At 45.5% G+C, this 18,494-nt stretch overlaps 1 non-coding gene across 1 annotated transcript; it reads left to right on the forward strand.

Moving 5' to 3' along the window:
* The first annotated feature begins 17,459 nt into the window (after positions 1-17,459).
* TRNAE-CUC lies at positions 17,460-17,531 on the forward strand. Its single transcript has one exon. It is a non-coding gene; the product is annotated as a tRNA-Glu (tRNA).
* Positions 17,532-18,494: the final 963 nt, after the last annotated feature.

Consider the following 18,494-nt stretch of genomic DNA (forward strand, 5'->3'; position numbering starts at 1 on the left):
TTTGCCAATACCATGCTGTCTTGATTACGTAGAGATATAGTAAGTCTTAACGTTAGGTGGAATGATTCCTCACACTTTAGTCTTTTTCAGAATTAATGTAGCTATTCTAGTTTCTTTGCCTTTCCAACTATATTTTTGAAATAATCTCGTCTATATCTACAAAACATCTTGCTAGGACTTTGATAAGAAATGCATTAAGTAGTAGGGGTGCCCGGGTGGCTCAGTGGGTTAAGGCCTCTGCCTTCGGCTCAGGTCATGATCCTAGGGTCCTGGGATCGAGCCCCGCATCGGGCTCTCTGCTCGGCGGGAAGCCTGCTTCCCCCACTCTCTCTCTGCCTACTTGTGATTTCTGTCTGTCAAATAAATAAATAAAATCTTTTTTAAAAAGTGGATAGATTTCTAAAAAAAAAAAAAAAGAAAGAAAGAAAGAAATGCGTTAAGTAGGGTACCTGGGTGGCTCAGTTAAGCACCTGACTCTTAATCTCAGTTCAGGTCTTGATCTCAGGGTCGTGAGTTCAAGTCCCACATTGGGCTCCACGCTGGGTGTGGAACCTACTTAAAAGGAAGGAAATACATTAAGCCTATAGCCCAACTGGGGGAGGATTTACATTTTTAATATATTGAGTCTTCCAATCTGTGAACAAGACATGTCTCTTTATTTAACTCTTTGATGTCTTATATCAGCATTTTATAATTTTCAGTATAGAGATCCTGTGCACATTTTGTCAGATTTCTATCAAAGTGTCACCTTTTCTTTGGGGTGATTAAAAATGGGTATTATATTTTTAAATTCCATTCCATATGTGTGTCCCTACTACGTGAGGAAGCGATGGAATCTTGCCTGTTGATCTCATACCCTGCAACCTAGCTAACGCAATAATTTTACAAGCTTTCTTCGTTGATTCCTTAGTATTTTCTATACACTGACCCAAGTATTTTTTCAATAATCAATATGCAAGTTTGCACAGATCTCGTGGCACATATTCAAGAAGGAAGTATCAGAACTACCCAGAGACCAGCTCAGAATCATAATTCTACCTCCTCTTCACTCAAGTGGCAGCACACATGAGAATTCTTTGTTACAATAACTTGTTTTAAAGTAACATTAACTCATTAACTCTCTAATAGAAAGACAAGAGACAGGCCTCGCCTGTATGCATTGCTAAACTAGAATAGGTCTTAACAGGTAAGCTCAGGTCCATTGATCAGTGTGGGGAGGAAGCCATGTTAATTTCATTTCATTCGTTCATTCATTCAACAAATAATGAAATAATTACTGAGAACCTACTCTGTATAAGTCACCAGAATAGATCCTGCGGACCCAGAAATAAACAAGATAGAGATATTCTCAAATGCATTTGCCAAGCAACATCTTGAGCTCAAAGTAGAAATTTTTAAAAAGGCTATTTGTGCTGCTTCTAATTTCCTGAAGATTGAATTATTCATTCATTTAACCAGTGTGTTCCCAGAGCATTTTATGAGATGGCATTTTCACTCTGAAGAGCATGGAAAAAAAAAAAAAACAAACAAAAACCACTGTGATTATCGTGTTATTAACACAATGCTGTATCTCAAAAGCAAAAGCAAGGGAAAGGGAGCACCAGGTGGTTTGATCCATGTGGTCACTTACCATCCCCCCACCCCTACCTCTGAAGGTTCTGACTCATCCCCAGGGCCTTCAGGACTCCTATCTTCTTCAGCTAGAATAATCTGACCCCAGCTGCGGCCTTAGCTGTATCTCCGAGCCCTAACATTGGTCTCGACTCTCACTGCACTTTGGGAATCACTGTGAGATTTTTTTTAAAAATACAGATGCTAGGGACCCACACCAGACCAACTGATTCAGAGCCTTTGGGACTGGGGCCCAGGCACAGGTATCTGTTAAAAGCTCCCCAGATGACTCTGGGGCATAGCGAAAACTAAGAATCGCTGTAAATCTAGTCCAATCTGCTGATCCTGGGGACGTATGTCTAGGCTCTGTGGGCCACATTGTATAATGGCATTTTGTTAGGCTTCTACTGGCCACCTGCCAGGCACTGGGATTGATACTTTACACACACAGTTGTTTTATCTTATCCTCCCAAAGTGTTTGGGTCAAGAAGTAGCTTGAGGGACTGGGGTGCTTTAACCTTCCTCCCCCATTCCCATCAGATTCTCAAAAATAACTCCAGATAAATTCTCCTGCAGGCTGACGCCTGTGCCCTGGGTTGGCCAGCTGTGTCTCTTAGTCCAGGGTCACCTCCTGCTGGCAGGTGGACGTACATACTTAGCCAGGCATGGAAAACCAGCACCATGGACACACAAGTCTACTTCCAAGGGTACCAAATGTTGGGGGTGACTTGTGGGAAAACAGAGTTGAGCTCAGCAAGGCAGTCCTAGAAAATGACATTTGACCAAACCATTTCCACCGGTCACGTCGGAAACTGCCAGAAGCCCCAGCTATACTCACTATGTCCAATCAGTCCCCCTTGTAAGACAAACCGCCCTGATTCTTTTGACTCCGCCTACCCCCACCCCCGCCCCGCCCGGTTCCTGCCCCACATCAGAATGAGTGCCCAGCATGACTGAAAAATCCTTACAGGTCAGCTCCACTCCTCTGTCTGTGTGTGTGTGTGTGTGTGTGTGTGTGTGTGTGTGTGTGAGTGTGTGTGTCCCTGAGACCAGGCACTTTCTCTTTTCCTCTGCCTGAACATCAGAGCCTTCTAACAAGTGGGTCTTCTCACCCAGCAGGAGGCAAAAGTGAGAGGAATCTCTAGGCAGGTGAGGGGGGTCACGGGGCGGGGGGGTTTACCCAGGAGAAAAGGTCCATGAGAGTTCAGGGCACCTCGTGTGAAATTTTGTTATCTTGTTAGCTATTTTGGGTTGGCGGTGCACCCCTCGGGCTATTTGTATGGCCAATTCTAAGACCGCCCGTCCTTCCAAGATGCTTTTCACTGAGATTTACCAGATGCCAAAGCCTCCGCTTCTACGTTTCCAGGACGTGTGAGTCTGCTGGGGGCCCTGCGATGTGGGCCCTAGAAGCCCTTATCAGTACCTTTGCTTAGAGGGCTTCTTTTGGGCTCGAATTGGGTAGATTGAAGCATTGGGACAGCCTCGTGGTCCCCTGTAATTCTAATCCCTCAAGGGTCCCTGTTACTTGTCCAATTGGGGGCAGCAAGCACGGCCTATAATTTAGGGGAACATTCCCAAGAAAGAACTGTAAGGCCTCAGCCCCGAGGGGGCCCTTTCCAGGCTGGGGAAGGCACTTCGGCCTTCTAGGTGCTCACCAGAACTACCGGAGCGCACCAGTTCCGCTCAGCAGCTGCCTGCCTTGTTCTAATGAGGTCTAGTGACTAAGGGCCCTTATGCCAAGTCCTGCCATGGTGGGGTGAGGTGGGCTGTCATGTCGGAGGCCAATAGATAGGGTCCCCCTTTCGGGACTACTGGATTCTGGACAGGGCCCCTCTCCCCCCACTGTTTTTTCTTTCTCTCTCTCTCTCTTTTTTTTTAAAAACTTTCAAAGCCATCCTAAACTCAGGCCTGAGGTAAAGCAAACACGGATGTTTGCGTTACATGTCGCCTCCTTCTCCTGATGGTCTCTGGCTCTACATGCTCCACTCTGGCTCCCTCAAGGCGCTCCTCAGACCCTCCCAGCTCAGGGCAGTTCTGGGATAGAGAATGTTCCCGAAGAAGCTCGACAGAGAAGGCCCTCTTTAAAGCACCAAGGCCCCACCCACGTGCAGGAAGTCCTTCTCTGGGTGATGTGACCAGACCACCAGCCGCACAGCCAAGCAATGGGGCGGGCCCGAGGGGCTGTGTGCCCTGAGAAGAAGAGACAGGGTGACTCTTAGAGAAGGGGGCCACGCAGCCAACCCGAAGGCAGGAGGGTCCCCGGAGGCTAGTGCCTGAGCCAGATCCCATGGTGTCCCACATAGTGGTGTCCCACATGAGTGCTCCCCTTCCTGCTCCCGAAGCCTTAGCATGGAGGAAGGGGGGAGTGGGTATGGGGTGGGATTAGGGAAGGGACGCCTTGCCCTTGGCCCCTAGGCCACACGTCCTTCTGAGTAGGACTAGCCCCTCGGTGGGAGCCACCAGTCAGAAAGGGTTTGGGAGGCATTGGGGAGTGGTACGGGAGAGGGGAGTGGGGGTCTTGGTCTGGGCTTTCCCCAGCAACCACAGAATCTGTTCCTTCTGAGCTCGGGATCCCTCACTTTGGGCCGGTTTTAGTTTTAGAGAGTCTCTGATAAAATGGGTCGGGGTGAGCGCAGAGGGAAGCAAGGCGGGGGAGGGGTGGCACAGCTACCCCGAACCGAACCGTGGCTAGCCTCGGCAAGAGTCGTTGTAGCCTCTGCTGGTTCAGGGGAGGTGGGCTTTGCAAAGACCGTGAGCCACAGAGCAATCCCACTTCTGTGACCTGTCGAACTTCAATTCTACCACCGCGTCCTGGGGTAAATACCCAAGTGTCCCTGGGCTCTATCCTCCCTTGGGTGGGTCCTTTTTAAAGCCCTAGAAGGAATCATCTGCGAACTGATCCATTTCCCTGATGAACCAACACACAGGTTCCCTCCAAAAATGATAAAGCAGGAAAACGGAAAGGGCAGGAGGTGCTCCAGGCCCCTGGGTCCATAAGGCAAATACCCAGAAGTGTTGGTAAAAGGAGCAAGGATGGGCGGTGTAGAGCCAGTGGGTCTATTGGCATGGTAGAAACTTCCAGAGGCCCCTAAACAGGACCAGCTCCTGGCAAACCAGCCTCTGAGCTGCTCTCTGCCTGCCCACCACGCAAGGCAAGGATCACTACCGATACAAAATTTTCTACCACAAATCACCACCCACACTTATCCCTTTCACACAGTTAAAGCCCACGATGATAGAAGCGTTATGAGTAATTCCAGGCACCTGCATCTGTGAAGACAAGAATACAGCGGCTGTGTCCCACAAAGGGGATCTCCACACCCCCTGGTCCGAAGCTGAAATGTGTTTTCTGCTGTGTCTACCCTACTCTGGAGGGCCGATATCAGAGCTCCCTGTGTGGGGCTTCGCACTGAGCCTCCCTCTTGGTGGAGGAACACGTACGAAGAGGGTGTTACTGTGGACAAGACTGCAGATTTGCCTCTGCCGTTCCACCATTTTTTTCTGGACTAATACCAGATCTCCTTGTCGTTTGACAAGGGGACATGGGTCTTCAGCTGTCTCCCTCATATCAGACTCCTTGGAAGGAAAAGAGGTCCGGCTCTAGGAAAACAGAAAACTGCTGGTGTCTCTGCCTCCCCAGCTCCTGTGAAAGGAGTTGTGGTCTAGCCCATGGAGAGAAGGGGTGTTAGGACCCCAAAGTCTGGACTGAGCAGGACAGAGAGAAGAAAACAGAATGCGGGAGATCGTGTAGACAGTGCATTGATCCTTGGGGAAAGAGATCTGTCGGCTAGGAGAAGCCAAAATCCTTGTTTTCTGGCTTCTGTTCTTGTCCTCTCAAAATCATGACGCCTTGTCCTTCATGTTTATACACCCCTGAGGGTCACAGCCAAAGATTCAAAAATCAGTCCCGGCTTCTTCATGTTAGAAGCCAAGAGAGGTGGTGCCCACTTGTTCAGGTAGACTGAGCAGAAAGAATAAAACGTTAACCTAAATCCTTCACTCTAGCCCGGTGAAGACCCGAACATCACTGCTTTGGTTTACAGGGAACTCACCGCCTTGTATCCCTCTTCCATACTCCGCATTGTCGGTATCATATAATCTTTTCAAAGTCTTCTAAGAGATCATCTCCAAGATTATGTAAGTAACTTTGCATACTGATGTGGGCTCCAAGAGGTGTTGTGTATGAGAGAGATCTACAAAACAGCTCATTGCGTTACCCCTGTACAGACATGACTAAGGCAGGCTTGTCGCATATTCTGGAAGACAAGGGATCTTGGAGGTGCAGGAGAAGCTTGCTCGGGCAGCCTTTTTCTTACCCTGCCTCTGTTAACCGATCTCAGGTTTGTCTGAGGGTGTTTGTTCCCCAACCTCATGTCCACCATGGACCCCGAGTGGGCTAAGGACCGTGAGACCCAGACTGGCATCCAAATCCATACAGCCGTTCTGCTAAGTGGCCTAGAACACCGAACTCTTCCAGAAGCAGGCAGGGCCAACTTGAATCCGTTAACCAGGAAGGAAGAATGAACATTTGGGTTTGCCTAACAAAGCGCAATGGGAAGCCATCTCCTGGACAAGGTGGGCTTTGGCACAGGAAAGGCCAGTTGAGAAGTGACACCCCCCGCCAGTCGAAGCCCAGCCCTTCCTAACTGCTTCCTGCCGCTGCTGCTGGGGGGGCGTGGGCTCTCCCCCGGGGAGAGAGAGGGGCCGGGCCCCCTTGCTTTTACACACCCTAGGTGGTACAAAGAGCCATTTACCACAGCATTCTTTGGGAAAGAAAGCAGATTGTGTGAAATCTGAGGGAATAACATCTCATAACTAACAAAGGAAAGAAAATGTGAATTGAAGCATAATTACCAATGCGCGATGCCAAGCAATTTGTTTTGCTTGTCAGGAGTCCATGGTCCACTTGTTATTATTTAGGTGCTTCTCCAGAGTCTCAAACTCTCTTTATCACTCACAACTATTTGCTCTGCTCATCTACATGTTTGTTTTCCTAGGATTGACATTTTTTTTTTCTCCTGGTATCTGATGTTCTATTATTCAGGTCCTCTGGACGTCTGCTCCACACCCCCAACCACAGATAACACTCCGTAGTCGAGGCGCCAAGGTCATGGCTCCTTGAGCCTGGGAGGCCCTCTTCTGAGAGAGGGCTGCTCTGGGGGTAAGCACGACCCACCCACTGAAGACCATTTCTTGCACCGGACTCTTGAGCACTTCCTATGGCCTGTGAGAGTGAGTGTCCTCTTCCTAGAATATTCTGGGACTGTAGGACCCCCACCTGTGCATTCAGTCCCAAGCCCCAGCTCATAAGAGCAGTACCGCCTTTGAGGCCAAGACGTATTTAAGAAGCTCCCGGTCAGCATTCTGGGCTTGGCTTCAAGCATCTTTTCTTACCGTTGTGGTTCTGCCTTTGCCTTTAATTTAGATGATCTCAACCCTACCTTGTCTAAACATGGGCCTGAATCCTTCTCTCCCTCTCTCTCTTTCTTTTTTTTTTAATTTAAATTTTAGTGAACACAGAGTGCGATATTGGTTTCTGGAGTAGACTTTAGTGATTCACCACTTATATACAAGACCCCTTGCTCATCACAACAAGTGCTCTCCTTGATCCCCATCCCCCATCTAGCCCAACCCCCACCAGCCTCCCTCCGTCAACCTTCAGCTAGTCCTCTATCGTTAAGAATGTCTTCTGATTTGTTTCCCTCTCTTTTTTTCCTTTCACCCTTCCCATATGTCCCTCTGTTTTCTTTCTTAAATTCCACAAATGGGTGAGATCATACGGTATTTGTCTTTCTCTGAGTGACTTATTTTGCTCAGCATAATACCCTCTAGTCCCATCCACATTGTTACAAATGGCAAGATTTCCTTTCTTTTGATGGCTGCATAGTACTCCATTGTATATATAGACCAACTCTTCTTTATCCATTCATCTGTGGATGGACATCAGAGCTCTCTCCATAGTTCAGCTATTATTGATAATGCCGCTATAAACATCAGAGTGTTTGTGCCCCTTCAAATCACTATGCTTGTATCTTTCAGGTAAATCCCTAGTGGTGAAATGGCTGGATCGTAGAATAGTTCCATTTTTAACTTTCTGAGGCACCTCCATCCTGTTCTCCAGAGTGGCTGCACCAGTTTGCATTCCCAACAACAGGATGAGAGGGCTCCCCTTTCTCTGCATCCTCGCCAACACCTGTTGTTTCTTGTGTTGTTAATTTTAGCCATTCTGACCCTTGTGAGGTGGTAGTTCCTTGTGGTTTGATTTGCATTTCCCTGATGACGAGCGATGTGGAGCATCTTTTCATGTGTCTGTTGGCATCGGTATGTCTTCTTTGGAGAAATGTCTGTTCATGTCTTCTGCCCATTTCTTGCCAGGGTTATTTGTTTTGGGGGGCATTGAGTTGATAAGTTTTCATAGATTCCGAATACTAACCCTTTTTCAGACATGACATTTGCAAATATCTTCTCCCATTCCGTAAGCTGCCTTTCAGTTTTGTTGATTGTTTCCTTCCCTGTGCAGAAGCTTTTTATCTTGACAAAGTCTCAGTAGTTCATTTTTTGCTTCTGTTTCCCTTGCCTCCAGCAACCTATCTAGAAAGAAGTTGCTATGGCCAAGATCCAAGAGGTTTCTGCCTGTGCTGTCTAGGTTTTCTATGGTTTCCTGTCTCACATTTAGGTCTTTCATCCATTTGGAATCTATTTTTGTGTATAGTGTTAGAAAGCAGTCCGGGTTCATTCTTTTGCATGTTGCTGTCCTGTCTTCCCAACATCATTTGTTGAGACTATCTTTTTTTTCCGCTGGATATTCTTTCCTGCTTTGTCGAAGATTAGATGACCATAGAGTTGAGGGTCCATTTTTGGGTTTTCTATTCTGCTCCATTGATCTATGTGTCTGTTTTGTGCCGGTACCATCCTGTCTTGATGATGACAACTTTATAACGTAGCTTGGAGTCTGGAATAATGATGCCTCCAGCTTTCCTTCCCTTTTTTCAGGATTGCTTTGGCTCTTTGGGGTCTCTTGCAGTTCCATACAAATTTTTAGGATTGTTTGTTCTAGCTCTGTGAAAAATGCTGGGGCATTTTGATAGGGATTGGATTAAATATGTAGATTGCTTTGGGTAGTATAGATATTTTAACAATGTTTGTTTTTCTAGTCCAAGGGCATGGAATGTTTTTCAAGTTCTTTACATTCTCTTCGATTTCTTTCATAAGTAACTTATAGTTTTCAAAGAACTGATCTTCTATCTCTTTAGTTAGGGTTACTCCTGGGTATCTTACTGGTTGCAAATGCAAATAGGATTGATTCCTTGATTTCTTTTTCTGCCACTTCGTTTTTGGTATATAAAAAGGCAACAGATTTCTGCACATTGAATTTTATATCCTGCAACTTTGCTGAACTCATGTATCGGTTCTACCAATTTTTCGGTGGAGTCTTTCAGGTTTTCTGCATAGAGTGTCATGTTGTCTGCAAATAGTGAAAGTTTGAATTCTTCCTTGCCAATTTGGATGCATTTTCTTCCTTCCTTGGAACTGAAACATGCAATTTTCTTTTCTTTTCTTTTCCTTTTTTTTTTTTTTTAGATTTTATTTATTTGAGAGAGAGAGAGAGAGGGAGAGAACACAAGCAGGGGGAGCAGCAGGCAGATGGAGAGGGAGAAGCAGTCTCCCTGCCGAGCAGGGAGCCTGACTTGGGGCTCCATCCCCGGACCCTGGGATCATGACCTGAGCTGAAGTCAGGCACCTAATGACTAAGCCACCCATGTGCCCGTTTTTTTTTTTTTTCTTTCTTCCTTCCTTCCTCTCTCTCTCGCTTGCTTGCTTGCTTGCTTGCTTGCTTTTCGTTGTCTGATTGCTGAGGCTAAGACTTCCAGCACTATGTTAAGTAGTAAAGGTGAGAGCGGATATCCTGGTCTTGTGTCTGACCACAGAGGAAAAGCTATCAGGTTTTCCCCATTGAGGATGGTATTAGCTGTGGGTCTTTCATATATGGCCTTTTTAATGCTGAGGTATGTTCCATCTATCCTACTTTGTTGAAGGTTTTTGTCAAGAAAGGATGCTGTATTTTGGCAAATGCTTTTGCTGCTTCTATTGACATGATGATATGGTTCTCGTGCTTTCTTTTATTATTGTGGTGTATCATGTTGATTGGTTTGCAAATATTGAACCACCCCTGCAGCCCAAGAATAAATCCCACTTGATCGTGATGAATAATTCTTTTAATGTACTGTTGAATTTGATTCGCTAGTATTTTATTTTGTTTTTATCTTTTAAGATTTTATTTATCCATTTGAGAGTGAGAGAGAGTATGAGAGGGGAGAAGATCAGAGGGCGAAGCGGACTCCCCAGGGAGCTGGGAGCCCGATGCAGGGCTTGATCCCAGGACTCTGGGATCATGACCTGAGCCGAAGGGAGTCGTCTAACCAACTGAGCCACTCAGGTGCCCTCGCTAGTATTTTATTGAGAATCCATGTTCATCAGGGATATTGGCCTATAATTCTCCTTTTTAGTGGGGTCTTTTTCTAGTTTTGAAATCAAGGTAATGCTGGCTTGGTAGAATGGCTTCAGAAGTTTTCCTTCCATTTCTATTTTTTAAACAGTTTGAGAAGAATAGGTATTAACTCTTCTTGAAATGTCTGGTAGAGGGGCACCTGGGTGGCTCAGTGGGTTAAAGCCTCTGCCTTTGGCTCAGGTCATGATCCCAGGATCCTCGGATCGAGCCCCGCATTGGGCTCTCTGCTCAGTGGGGAGCCTGCTCCCCGCCCCCGCCCGCCTGCCTCTCTGCTTACTTGTGATCTCTGTCTGTCAAATAAATAAATAAATCTTTTAAAAAAATAAATTAAATAAATGTCTGGTAGAATTCCCCAGGGAATCCATCTGGCCCAGGACTTTGTTTTTTGGGAGATTATTTATTTATTTATTTTTATTTTTTTATTTTTATTTATTTGACAGAAATCACAACTAGGCAGAGAGGCAGGCAGAGAGAGAGGAGGAAGCAGGCTCCCTGCAGATGTGGGGCTCGATCCCAGGACCCTGGGATCATGACCTGAGCCGAAGGCAGAGGCTTTAACCCACTGAGCCACCCAGGCGCCCCTGGGAGATTTTTGATTACTGATTCAATTTCTTTGCTGGTTATGGGTCTATTCAAGTTTTCTATTTCTTCCTGTTTCAGTGTTGGTAGTTTGTAGGTTTCTAGGAATTTGTCCATTTCTTCCAAATTGCTCAGTTTGTTGGCATATAATTTTTCATACTACTCTTATAATTGTATTTATGTGGTGTTGGTTGTGATCTCTCCTTGTTCATTTGTGATTTTATCTATTTGGGTCCTTTCTCTTCTTTTTGATAAGTCTGGCCATGGGTCTATCAATTTTGTTAAATTCTTTTGAAGAACCTATTCTTAGTTTCATTAATCCCTTCTACTGGTTTTTTTTTGTTTGTTTTTTGTTTCTATATCACTTACTTCAGTTCCAATCTTTATTATTTCCTTCTTCCACTGGCTTTAGGCTTTATTTGCTGGGTTTTTTTTTCTAGCTGCTTTAAGTGTAAGGCTAGGTTGTGTATTTGAGACTTTGCTTGCTTATTGAGGTAAGCCTGTCCAAATCCTTCTCTTGATAATTTACAAAGTATCCTTCATTCTCCTCCCTCCATGGGGAGTTCTCTTGTTTCTTGGTGTGGGGGTAGGTAGAGGTGGGTGAATCACAGGTTTGAAATGTTACTGTGAGGTTCTGGAAGATTCCCTAAACTAGCGCTGGATCACCATCCCCCTTTTATGTATTCCATATTCTCTGACATGCACATTCTCCTTTCTCCTAGAATCAGTTAAGAAGCTCTAGCTGTTTAACTTTATTATCCACTTGTTCCCCGAAATATGAGCCCAAATCAGAGAAATCAGGCCAGATCCAACTCGTCAAAGCTGCTCACAGGGGATGGGGTGGAGGGAGGGCAGGGTCCCAAGATGGTGCCAAAGGAATCTCAGTCACTACTCAAAAGGTAGGATCTTAGGCCTTTTAAACAGCCACACCTGTCCCTGTACTGTGTACCAGGTGCCTGCCCAAAAAAGGGAAGCTCTAGCCGACCCAGCTGTGACCAGCCTGCACTTCTTGCTTCTGATTTTGTCTTGTTTCCAGCTGATAGTTATGTTTCCTGCTTTTCTGTCTGGCCTTGTAGATGAGTAAAAAGAAAACGGGCAGCTGGGTGGCTCAGAGGGTTAAGCCTCTGCCTTCAGCTCAGGTCCTGGTCTCAGGATCCTAGGATCAAGCCCCATATCGGGCTTTCTGCTCGGCGGGGAGCCTACTTCCCCCTCTCGCTCTGCCTGCCTCTCTGCCGGCTTGTGATCTCTGTCTGTCAAATAAATAAATAAACAAATCTTTAAAAAGAAAACAGACCTTTATACTAGCAGGTTCTGGATTTGAATTCTGGCTCTTCCACTTACCACTGTGTGTGACCTTAAGCAAATTTCTTGACCTTATAAGCCTTAGTTTCTTCACCACTGAAATGCAAAAGCATATCCTCTACCTCTCCGAGCTGGCTCTGGATTAAATTAGATAACATATTTTATAGCACCCAGCATACAGTAGGCACAGTGCTCAAATGCATGGTGGTTATGGTTCCACTTCAGATCAAGCCACCTAACATAAGGCTGGTTGTGACCAAATAAGAAGGCAAAGGAAATGCATATGCTGCTCTGTACATTTTTTTAAAGATTTTATTTATTTATTTATTTGACAGGCAGAGATCACAAGCAGGCAGAGAGGCAGGCGCAGGGAGAGGGGGAAGCAGGCTCCCCGCTGAGCAGAGAGCCCGATGCGGGGCTCGATCCCAGGACCCTGAGATCATGACCTGAGCCGAAGGCAGAGGCTTAACCCACTGAGCCACCCAGGCGCCCATCTGCTCTATATATTGGAACCCAGGAATGACTTTTATTTTAGCCTGAACACTTTTCACCGCCATTATATAGGTTCTCTCTTCTACCATCAGCTCCAGCAAACAGGCCTTTTTATAAATGGGGGTGGCCGTAGGAACCCCCGTTGAAGCTCTCTTCATTTCAAGCTCCTCACTGTTACTCCCACAAGCCCTGCGGGTCCCGAGTGGGCCCAGAGGAAGGGCAACTGGAAAAGCAAAACAGGACTCGAATTTAAGACCAAGGCAGAAGACAACGTGGTCAAAGATAAGACGAGGTACGGGCAGGTCAAGGGGATGCTCAGAAATGATTCCAGGGACACAAGCCGTCTGCCAGAGTATACCCCGTGGGCACGGGCCAGGGCTTCTCGTGCAGCACAAGGTATACCTTGTATGTTTTGAAAGAAGCCAAGATAATCCAGGTACGCACTTGAATTTGCCCAACTGCACAGCCTAGCCACAAGCATAGTGTGGATGCTGTACTCCCACAGTGCCAGCCGAAATCTATGAGAATGTCCTGGGGTTTCTGGTCTGAGATCATGGAGAGGGGCCATGAGCCTTCAGATGTTTTCTACAGGTTAACCTCAACCTGTCTTCCCAGGCTATTTCTGCCTTGCTTCCCTATTCACGGCCACACTTCAGTCAAAATGGACTGTTTATTCCCCGAACGTGCCCCCAAACCCTCCCACCCCTGTGTCTTCACTGTTTGTGTTTCTGCAAGACATCTTTCCTGTCCCCTCTCTCTACCTGCTGAAATCCGTCAGTCTCCCCAACTGGATGTGATCTCTCTCCCCTCTGAACCGTGATAGAATTTACTTTCTACCTCACTTGTGATGTGGGTTCTAGTTTGAGCCAAAGTTGTGACCCCTGCTGGGTTTCGGACATACTCAGCAGCCTGGTAACTTGGGGGAACAGTGGTGAGGAGATAAATCCTCCGGGGGGGGCGGGGGCGCACCTGGATGGCTCCGTCTTCGGTGAAGTGTCTGATTTTTTTATTTTAGTTAAGTTCATGATCTCAGGGCCATGAGCACGAGGTCCGTGTCTGGCTCTGTGTTCAATGAGGAGTCTGCTTGAGATTCCCTCTCTCTCCCTCTCCCTCTGCCCCCCAACTCATTCTCATTCTCTCTCTCTCTCTCTCTGGGTGTCAAATAAATAAATCTTTAAAAATAAAAAAAGTATTAAAATTTAAAAAAAAATCCTCCTGGGGCACCTGGGTGTCTCAGTCGTTTAAGCATCTACCTTCGGCTCAGGTCATGATCCCAGAGTCCCAGGATCGAGACCTGCATTGGGTGCGCTGCTCAGCAGGGAGCTCCCTCTGCCCTTCATCCCACTCGTGGTCTCCCTCTCTCCCCTTCGTTCTCTCTCTTTCTCAAATAAATAAAATCTTTTAAAAAATTAAAATTAAAATTAAAAAATCCTCCTGAGGGGAGGAAATCACAAAGCACGACAGAGCTGATCAGGCACAAAACCCGTGTGTGAAGTAGGAAGCCGTAAGCTGGGGTACAACGTGGTGGCTGTTATCTGGGTCTGCCCCAGCCCAGCCTCCCTAGATGCACGTCTGTGTCCTATCCAGGCACCTATTTACATCCAAGAAGGATTCTCATTGTGGCAAAGGGTACAAGATCCTGACCCCCTCTTCTTAACAAGCCCACCGAGATCCAAAGGGATACACAATGTCTACTGGCCTGGGATAGTCCCCCATGAGGCCAAATTGCGGAGAAGGACCAAGGTAGGTACCCTGAGAGGAGCCCTTCCATTGAAAGTGGATGTGGATGGGCGAGCCACACTGACCATTGGAGTCCAGGTCACTACAGGAGGGTCTGGTTCAAGACATGTAGTCATCCTCAAAGGAAAGAACTGTGTCATTACCACTGAAGACTTAGAACCCTTAGGGGCCCAGGCAGTCTTTCTTTAGGACACTTCTGCCCTAAGTCTGACAGAAGGGAGACGACAGCTTGAAAACCCATCTTAATGAGGATGGATGGAGTCAGCATTCTACGCTGGAACCAGTCAGAGCTAACGGCTTGGTGGGAGCCATCTTTGTTTCATGGAGGTGGTGGTTCGGAGCACTGACTCTGGGACCAGCTCTCTGGGTTCAACAGCTTCCTCATCTGTAAGTGAGGATAACTGAATAGGTCAAAGGAGAGCGGCAAGCAGGACCACATTGATGTTACCAGTTGTGAAGTCAATGTCAAGAGGCAAGATCCCATAACCCGGCAGACTGGATTGAACAAAGGACCGAACTGTTAAAATTCTTCCTAGAAACAATGGGTGTTGTAGGAGGGGTGTCCTCCACGCCCATGTAACTTGGATACTGAACGACAAGAAGTTTCATATTGAGGTATCATTGACATAAAGCGGTATACTGTTTTCAGGTGTACAATAACGATTCAATATTTGGATGTAGTGTAAAATGACCACCACGGTAAGTCTAACGGAATGACCGAGTCACGGGGATGAAAGTTACGGCACAGGGAATTTGGTCAGTGGTGTTGGAACAGTGTTGTACAGGGACAGATGGTGGCTACGCTTGCACTGAGAACAGCAAGCATAGGCTTGTCCAGTCACTACGAGGTACGCCTGAAACTACTGTAACATTGTGTGTCACCTGGACATCAACAAAAGTTAATCAATTAATTAATTAAGAGGGGGAAATAGTAAAAAAAAAAACAAAAAAAAAAGAGGGCACCTGGGTGGTTCAGTGGGTTAAAGCCTCTGCCTTCAGCTCAGGTCATGATCCCAGGGTCCTGGGATCGAGCCCCACATCGGGCTCTCCACTCGGTGGGGAGCTTGCTTCCTCCTCTCTCTCTGCCTGCCTCTCTGCCTACTTGTGATCTCTCTCAAATAAATAAATAAAATCTTAAAAAAAAATAAAAAATAAAAATAAAAAAGCACAAAAAAAGCCTAATTAACATTTGCCACCACACGCATTTCGTTGTTCCCCTCTCAGCTTCACTGTATGACTGGAATAAACTCCATCCATTTTAAGTGTACAGTTGGGTTTACTAGATTTAAAAAACCATGTGACTATCCTCACCACAGTCGCCATTACTCCAACCTCCAAACCCAGCGATCACGGACATGCCTTCCATGACTAGTGTTTGGCCTTTTCTAGAAATTTCGTATGAAGGAATCGAAGGGAGGATGTGGTGTCTTGCATTGTGTACATTGGAGGCTCATTCATGCTGTGACCTGTATCGATAGCTTGTTCTCACTTGGGATTAGTGAGCAGTCTGAATTCAGAAGAGTTCAGTGTTAATATGCAGGAAAACCAGCTTCCTCAAGCTACTCCAATCATACCACAAGCTGAGAGGGGAACAACGAAAATGCATTTAATACTTTGTGTCTCTGGTAATCTGCAATTTCTAATTTTGCAAGTCATCGTTCTTCTTTAAAACAATTCCCACTACAAATTACAGATCATGAAAGGGAGTCCCAGTGCTAGCTAAAGAGACACAAAATGCTAATATTTATGTCTCAGAAAAAAATAAACTTGATAACCAATGAACTGGATTTAAAAAATAGTTTGTTTTTTTTTTTTTTTTTTTTTTTTTTTTTTTTTTTTTTTTTTTTTTTTTTTTTTTTTGCTGAGTAGTATTCCACTGTGGGGAAAAACCCCATTTTGTTTATTCATTGCTAAGTGATGGACATTTAGGTTGTTCCCGGTTGGTTTTTCTGAATAACGCTTCCATGCGCGTTTGCGTACAAGTCTTTTGGTGGACACAGCTGTTAATTTATCTTGGGTAGACACATAGGAATGGAACTGTGGGGCCAAAGGGTAAATGTATGGTCTCCATTGATCTGAAGCATCGTGGCAGGGATTAATCTGTAGGAGGCTGAATCTAAGCCCTGTGGGGATGGGACACATGGTTAGGGTGATGCAAGAGAATTTTCGGAAAAGGGGAATTACTGACAAGGGATGTAGAAATGCACTAAGAGATAATGTTGTTTACTTCATAATTGATACCTCAATAGTTAGGAAATCCAAACATTTTATCTGATGCAAAACCACTTCGATCTCATGTAATTGTGGAACTCCACACAGACCATAGCACACACTATCGGGCACGTGTGCGTGGACAAGTACGGTGACCGGGATGCACACTTTTAGGGAGCTATTAAGTTTAATCATGACGAAATTGGCTTTAAACAAAAAATTCCATTTAAAAGAGTCTATTGGCATTTCTACTCTTTGCATAGTTGGTTTTTATTCTTCCTGGTCTCTGCAGAGGTCATTCTGAATAGCAGTCTCCCCTGGAAATAATGAAACGATACCGGTATAAAGTTTTGAAGCAAGAAATTATGAGGGAGAACAGAGAACTGTGACAACAGGAATCACTATTATATAGATCCAAATACGCCCACAAGTTAAATTGTGTCGTCTCACAATTGATCTAGCCCAGTTAGTTAATAACAAAGAAATTCATCCTGTTTTCTGGCGTAAGACTTTTTTTTTTTTAAAGGAACCTCTGTAACTAGAGACTTAGAGTTTGAGAGTTCTGGTTTTTCATTCATTCGTCAGTTCTCAAATATACAAACTGTCTTTGAGTAGTAGGCAAAAACCTTAATCACTTCATCTTTCTCCCGTTGGAAAGATCACCCCAAGCCCCTTGGGTGACTTGGAAATAAGGCTCACCAGGGACCGAGAGATATACGCACCAGAATTTCCTTGCCTCTAATGAAGACCTACAAAAATATCTCTTTGATCTCAATATCAGGAAAAGCCATGCTTCTCTTGAACAGCTGGATTATTCTCATCCTGAATCAGTGGTTCTCAGAGTGTAGTCCCTGACCAACAGTGTCAGTATCTCCTGGGAACTTGCTAGAAATGTGAATGTTTGGGGCACCTGTCTGGCTCAGTCAGTCCGGCATGCAGGTCTTGATCTTGGGGTCGTGAGTTCGAACCCCTAATTGGGGGTAGAGCTTACTTAAAAAAACAAAGATTTGGGGGCACATGGCTGGCTCAGTGGTAGAGCGTATGACTCTCGATCATGGGGTTACGAGTTCAAGCCCCGTGCTGGGTGTAGAGATGACTTTAAAATAAAATCTTTTAAAAAATCAAAATAAAATCTAAAAAAAAAAAAAAAACAACAATACAAATGTTGGGGCCCCAACCGCAGATCTATCCAAGTCAGAATCTCTGGCGGTGAGATTCAGCGATCTGCTCTGATAAGCCCTCCTGGTAATTCGCGCACAAGCCAGACTTTGGGAACCACTGCTCCGCTTCACTGATGGCTGAGAATGTTGGCACCAAACCTGCAGCTTCTCTCCAGCGACTGCTTTCTAATCCCTCTCCACCTCCCAACTCAGAAGCAGAGAGGGGCTCTGTAGCCCCCTTAGAGCCCCAGGTCCTTAAAATCTTAAAAAAAAGATTTTAGCAACGCTAACTGAATGGGACCCAACCAGGAAACCCAACCTCAGAAAACTGGTAGTTTATTTGCTCAATATCAAACACTTAATTTGGAGTTAAAAGACTACATTAAGATCATATTACGATTGCTTAATCTCTAAGGAGCAGTTAGTTTTGAAAAACTGGCATGATAATACTGACCGATCATGTGTGAAACATGAACAACAAAGGATTTCATCCTTCTGCATCCTTCACATCTTCTAAGTGACCTGCAACTTTAACTAGGAACAATTAACTAGACATTATGTTTCATGGGTGAGTTATAAGGTAAAATAAGTAGAGAGAGAGGCAAATGCATTGAAATGATCTATACTTATCATCGTTTGCTTGTTAGCCTGGAAACCCCTTGTCCCTTGGTTAACAGAACACGCAGAACACCCAAGTCCCTGATGCCAAATGAGCAAATATGGGTTACTGTCAGGAACTGAGTGTTGTCTGCTCTTGTCACTGATTTTTAACCTCTCAGAATTCAAAGAGAACCTGTTTCATCTCAGCTCTGCTACTGAGTAACTTATGTGACCTTGCCTGACATTCTTCCCCGCCCCTCTAGAACCTCATTTCTGCCCCTGAGAAAGTT

The sequence above is a fragment of the Meles meles genome, chromosome X (genome assembly GCF_922984935.1).
Source record: "Meles meles chromosome X, mMelMel3.1 paternal haplotype, whole genome shotgun sequence".
Lineage (NCBI taxonomy): Eukaryota > Metazoa > Chordata > Mammalia > Carnivora > Mustelidae > Meles > Meles meles.